The following is a 6,000-nucleotide window of genomic DNA, read 5'->3' as shown; positions in this document are numbered from 1 at the left end:
TGAAAAATTCAGTGCTGGACTGCTGGCCAGCTCTTAAATATTTGGTTTTAATTACTGCCACAACCTTTACTCTGGCAGGTTACTGTTGAAACATAATCCCCAAGGGGCTGCACTGCAAGGGCATCACACCATTATTCAGCCATAGAAGGGATGGCAGCCATTCTCTTAGCCAGGCGGGTTTTTTATCTGAGATATGGGACATAGCCACAACAGACTATATAGGCTGCCTCTGACAAAGAGCAATAGAAAATTGTGAGATGAGAGACACTCCATAACCCTTAATTATACAGCAGCTGAGACTGAGGAGCACAGCTTATCTCTCTGGTGGGGTTGGTGGATTTTTGAACTTCTCTCATTTGATTACTTGCCCTGTTCACCTGTCTGCCTCGACAGCCCACAGCAGCACTAATGAAGGTGCACACTGTTCCTCTCACAAAGATGATTTTATAATTTTTCTTCCTATTGTCCATAAGATAGGTAAGGCAAGAAAAATCTCTCTGTAGATGAGTCGCCTAAGGGTAACATCTGCCTGTGCATGAGTATTCTCCTCTGCGGGGCTCTGACAGTGACTTTATAGGACATTTTCGCCTGCTCATTCTTGCATTAATTAACCATTAGCATTGCAAAGGTAAAAATAAAGAAAAAAACAGGATGCCTTTTCCATTTGGGATTTATTTAGAGTACCCAGCTCAAGAGATTCTTTGTTATTTTTCCCGAGGCTGCCACTTCCCATGATACAAAAGAAATGTTTTATAGTGAGGCCAAGGAAAGTTGCTGTCAGCACACATTTTCAAAAACTGCCAATGGGTTGTAACAAACTTTTTGGCACAGGTAGATACAGTATGTTAGGTAGGAAAATATTTCTCATCATCCCTCCTACACTCATTTGTACTTGCATGAACAATGTTGGCGCTTGATCAAGTATAAAATCTACGAACTCCATTAAATGTACCAATATGTTTGTGTATTACTTTCACAGCATCAGCCATTAACAACCTCTCTCTTTTGCTGTGAAGAAATCATTATCCCCCTTGGTGTGAGACTAAGAAAGCATGAAAGGGGGGAGAGTGCGAAGTGTGTTTTACATACTAGCTTTTAATCCTGACACTCCAATAATTGGACTTTGTCACATGTAGCCTTTGATGTATTTCTGTCTGAGAAACCACAAAGCTGTGTCTACCCCATGGACCGTGCAGAGACAAAAAGCTTTCAGATGGAAACACAGCTTCTGTTTTTGTTACCTCTCTCCAAAACCGGTGTGTACCACTCCCATAACAATGATCCTCACAAATCATTCTCCTAGGTAAGCCTTGAGTAAGGGAGTGTGTTTGCTAAAGGGGTAAATATCGTCTATACCTGTGATCCTATCGCTCTATGATTAAAAATGTCAGTGAGGCCCTAGAGGTGACAGATTGCAGGGTTGCTGACATCCCTCGGTATTTTTGGTACAGGGACAGGTGCAGTGTGCCTGGGAGTCCTGGAGGGAGGAGCGTACAGGAGAGAGGGAGGGAAGGAGGGAAAAAAGGAGACCAGAGAAGGAAGGAAGCAGGAGCAAAGGCTCCTGTTCATTGATGGCCTGTGGCTTCCCGACATCATCCACTACCTAGGCCAGTCTCCAGAGCTCATCTACGTCAGGCAGAGAGTCTGGTACCCAAAGGCACCACAAACAGTTCGTGAGAGGCAGAAGACAAAACCAATAATTCAGATGGAGCCAGTACAGGCCAGACATTTAATACTGTAGGGAATCTGGTGGACTCGACATCTGCACCCTTTTGAGCCACATGGAACCGATGACGCACACTGAACAAACTCCGCATGACTGCCAGGACAACATAACACTGTGAGGGACAGCAACACTGTCGGAGTTCATCAGGGCCCCCTCTAAACCCGATCCATCTGTTCCCACCGGTCACTTGACTCTGACTTGTCATTCAAGGGGCAGCAGCACCAGTCAGCCCGTCTGTTTATACTTATCATGCCACTTGGAAAGGTTGGGACTTCCAAAGAGAACACTTTGAAGAGACAATTTTCATTTTAGATAGATACAGATCTGTTTTGGCATTCACAGGTGTATATTAGGATATGAAAGTCCATCTGCCTGTTTCACCCATCAGTCTAATTGAAGAACACTGGTCTTTTTAAGGGTGACCAATTGAAAACATTGTGAACACTTGCAGGATTATTAAAAGCCCTCAAATCTGTGTGAACTGCAACATATTAAAAGTGATTTTCGCACTGCTCAGAGTGGTACTGCAGCATTTTTCATGTAAATCATAGCCTGTGTGAGGTGCAGGATCCCTTAAGCAATGGCAGCCTCACACTTAACATCCCATTATTCCACTCTGCTTAATCAAAATTGTGCATTGTGTGTATTCCTCACTTACTTCTCCATTTTAATACCCTATTATTGCCCCACTATAATTCTCTACTCTCTGCTATTCTCTCTGTATTGTTATGCACACATGTCGTATTGTACAGTTATTAAGTCTGATTTCTAGTTTGGGATTTTGGAGACAGCAATTGCTATCATGAATCCTGCATGACTTTTGATAAGTATGATACCTTTGTCTTTGACTAAAAAAAATGCAAAGAGATTTTTTTGAGTGTTTTCAGACATACAGTGCATGCAATTAAAGTGTTAAACACTCCCTGAGCCCTGCCTAGCAACAGAGGTACTGACTCTGCCGTGGTCTAGTGTCTGAAGGAGGCTGCCAGAAGATGAATTTGTGTTTAGGCATTGTGATTAAGATACCCACTACCCACTGTGTGTGCCTTTTTGGCAGACAACTCTCTGAGGTCTCAAACATGGGCATAATGACATGCCATTGTGACTGGCACAGTGCCACTGCCCCATGCCTTTGGTCATGAAAGACAGAAAAATCATCAGGGACCACACTGGCAAAAACCAGTCCTCCGAGAGCTCCCTCTCACATATGGACAAAAATGGCATCACAGATGACAGGAGCTGCAGTCTGTGCAGTCTGAGGCCATGTGCTTGTTAATGTCTTGGGGGAAATCCATTTCAGAGATGTGTGGGGGGGATAAGCATAGACAGGCTAATCATAGATTATTTCCATGGGGATTGCTTGCTATACACTGTAAATACAATAAGTTGACTCTGACTGCCTCTGAAAAATTATCTAAAATGTAAGCTGGTGAGTTAGAACAAGCCCTTCATTGTGAGTGCAGAAATATTTAGACAATTAATATAGCGCAAGGTCACATGAAAATAATAAACTGTGTCATGGTGAGGAAGCACTACTTAATTTTAAATTAATTTTATTTAATATATCTTGTTTTATATGACTTCAAAATACATAAAGTCAGAATATGTGAATATAAAAAAGCCTTTTTAATCTTGACAGGAGTCTCAGTCGTGGTGACCTGTTTGCCGGTTAAACTAAAACATTATTCTTAGTTACAAAAGGCCTGGATACCACATTACATTGCCACAACAACTGAAATCTATGCATAGCATGAGCTGGCATTTCAATCTACTGGGCACTGGGCAAGATGGTCTAGATGACATGTGCCCACCTTTCATCCCTGCGTTGCTGCCAATGGTTTGTCTGTTTGTGTGTGAACATGAGATGATAAACACATTGTTGTGTGTTTTGTAGTTAAGGTTAAATCCATCCATCCCTCCATCTTCTGCTTATTCAAGGTCAGGTGATGGTGGCAGCAGGTTAAACAAAATATTCCAGATGTTCTTCTCCTCTGCAACACTTTCCAGTTTCTCCTGGGGGTTCAGAGGCGTTCCCAATCCAGATGAGATATATAATCTCTCTTTGGCATGCATGAAAAATCTCCAAGGGGACATGCCCAAAAGGCATCCTAACCAGATGCCCAAACCACCTCAAAAGGCTCCTTTCAACACAAAAACGCAGCAGCTCTACTCCAAGATCTCTCTGGGTGTCTAAGCTTCTCATCCTATCTCTAAGGCTGAGCCCAGACACCCTATGTGGGAAACTCATTTCACACGCTTGTATTCGTGGACTTACTTTTCAGTCATTACCCAGTTCTCATAGCCATAGCTGAGGGCTGGAATGTAAATGGTCTGGTAAACTATTCCTTTCAGCTCAGCTCTCCCTTCACCACAACAGTTCAATACAATGCCCACATTACTGCTGATGCCAACACACCAATCTGCTAGTCCAACTTATGCTCCGCCTTCACATCACTCATTAGAGCCCCTCATACTTTGAGTCATTTGCAGAAGCCTCTTTCGCTCAGCCCAGAGGGACTTTTCCACCATTTTACCATCAGAGAGGTTAAAATGTTCTTTATAAGTTTAGACCATTTAAATTTGATGTTAAACATTAACGACCCCAGAAGTCGTTAAGCTCCGCAGCAGAACTGTACATACAAAAAGTTCATTACAAGAAACAGTACAGAAAACTTACTGTAAGCAAGTAAAGTTAAAAGGCCAGTAATTCAGTACAATGCACAGCTTAATATACAGGACATTGTTTACATAATATACTGCAATAAAGTGGCCAACTTGAAATGTTTTAAAATGCCCACACCACCTTCATAACCAGATACTCTCAACATATTTCAGACAAGCAAAGAAAATAAAACAATCTATAGTCATTGAGTATTCAGCCCATACAAACAGGGGGAGCAGAGCTTGTCCCTGAAATCTAAAAACTGAAATTAATTTAAACATATCAGAGTGAAAGCAATCCCTTCTTTCATCTCAGACTAGCGTATGTGCCTGTTTGCATCCTTCCTGTAAACTGCTGCCATCGTGTGGCCACAGAGTACTTTTGTCTCAGAAAGCTAGCTTCTGTTGTCACTGTGGACATGGCTGACGTTGTCTTGCTGGGCAAGGTTGGTGATGGATAAACCTTTGTTTATTGGTGAGAGAGTAGTGGAGACCAGTGTGCCAGCTAACTGCGCATTTGCTATCCCCGTGCTGTTACACACATGCACAAATGTCTGTTAGCAGGATCACTAAAGCCTGAATTACACTAATCTGCAGTGACTCTACATACAGCCTCTGATCTAACCGGTGTACGAGGCTAACACTGTTGCAAGCAATTATACCTGTGCTTGAACAGCTATGCGTAGATACATTTGCAGGTGCAGGTCACGACATATGAAACTGCCTAGGGATTCAAAAGAGTTTGCAGTTACAACATACCTTTTTCCAGTTTGGAACACTGTACTGAATTATTTGCAGGGGGGGACACTTTGTAACCTACCCAGATCACCTAAATTATGTCTGCTAGGAGACAAAGGAGAAGTGCCGCAATTAAATAAACACCAGTTTAGAGTGTTAAGTACTGCATTGGTACCATGTGCCCGTGTCATTTTGGAACACTGGAAGGACTCCCATACTCCAACGCTTAAAATGTGGAAAGAAAGAATGATTGGGAATGTTGCGTGCGAAAAGATGTTGGGAAAGTTACATCATGTGATGGAAGCTGCGGTGGAACAGTGGGACAATTTTTGCACCTACATGTCTACCTGACTTGGACATTTGCGCTTAATACAACAGATGTTAAAACCTCACTGTTTTTGTTTTGTTTTGTTTTTGTTTTGTTTTGTTGTTTTTTTTGTTTGTTTGCTTCTTGCTTTTGGTTGCTGCATCTTTGTATTTGCTGTTATAAAATGCAAAATCTAATAAATACTTGAATTATAAAAAAACAAACATACCTTTTATCCTGCCATCCTGGGAGACGATAACACATAAAGGTACACGTGTGCACCATTTTTGCACATATAAGAAATCATACTGACTGACAGGATATGCTTAGTTTTATCCAGATGTAATATCCTTATTATAAATAATGTTTCTAATAAGGATTTATTTTTCTGTATAATATATTTAAAAAATAACGGCAACAAGAAGGAGTGTTGAGTGCAGAAAGGTGAAGACATCCAGGCAGAGTGTACAAAGATGCAGGAGAGACTGTCAGGCAGAGAAAAGCAGGCAGCAGAAAATGATGAAATGGTATGGCAACGTATCCCGTTGCTGTGTTAAACAGCTGAATT

The sequence above is a fragment of the Maylandia zebra genome, linkage group LG15, assembly GCF_041146795.1.
Source record: "Maylandia zebra isolate NMK-2024a linkage group LG15, Mzebra_GT3a, whole genome shotgun sequence".
Taxonomy (NCBI): domain Eukaryota; kingdom Metazoa; phylum Chordata; class Actinopteri; order Cichliformes; family Cichlidae; genus Maylandia; species Maylandia zebra.
Note: the sequence above shows the minus strand (reverse complement) of the source record.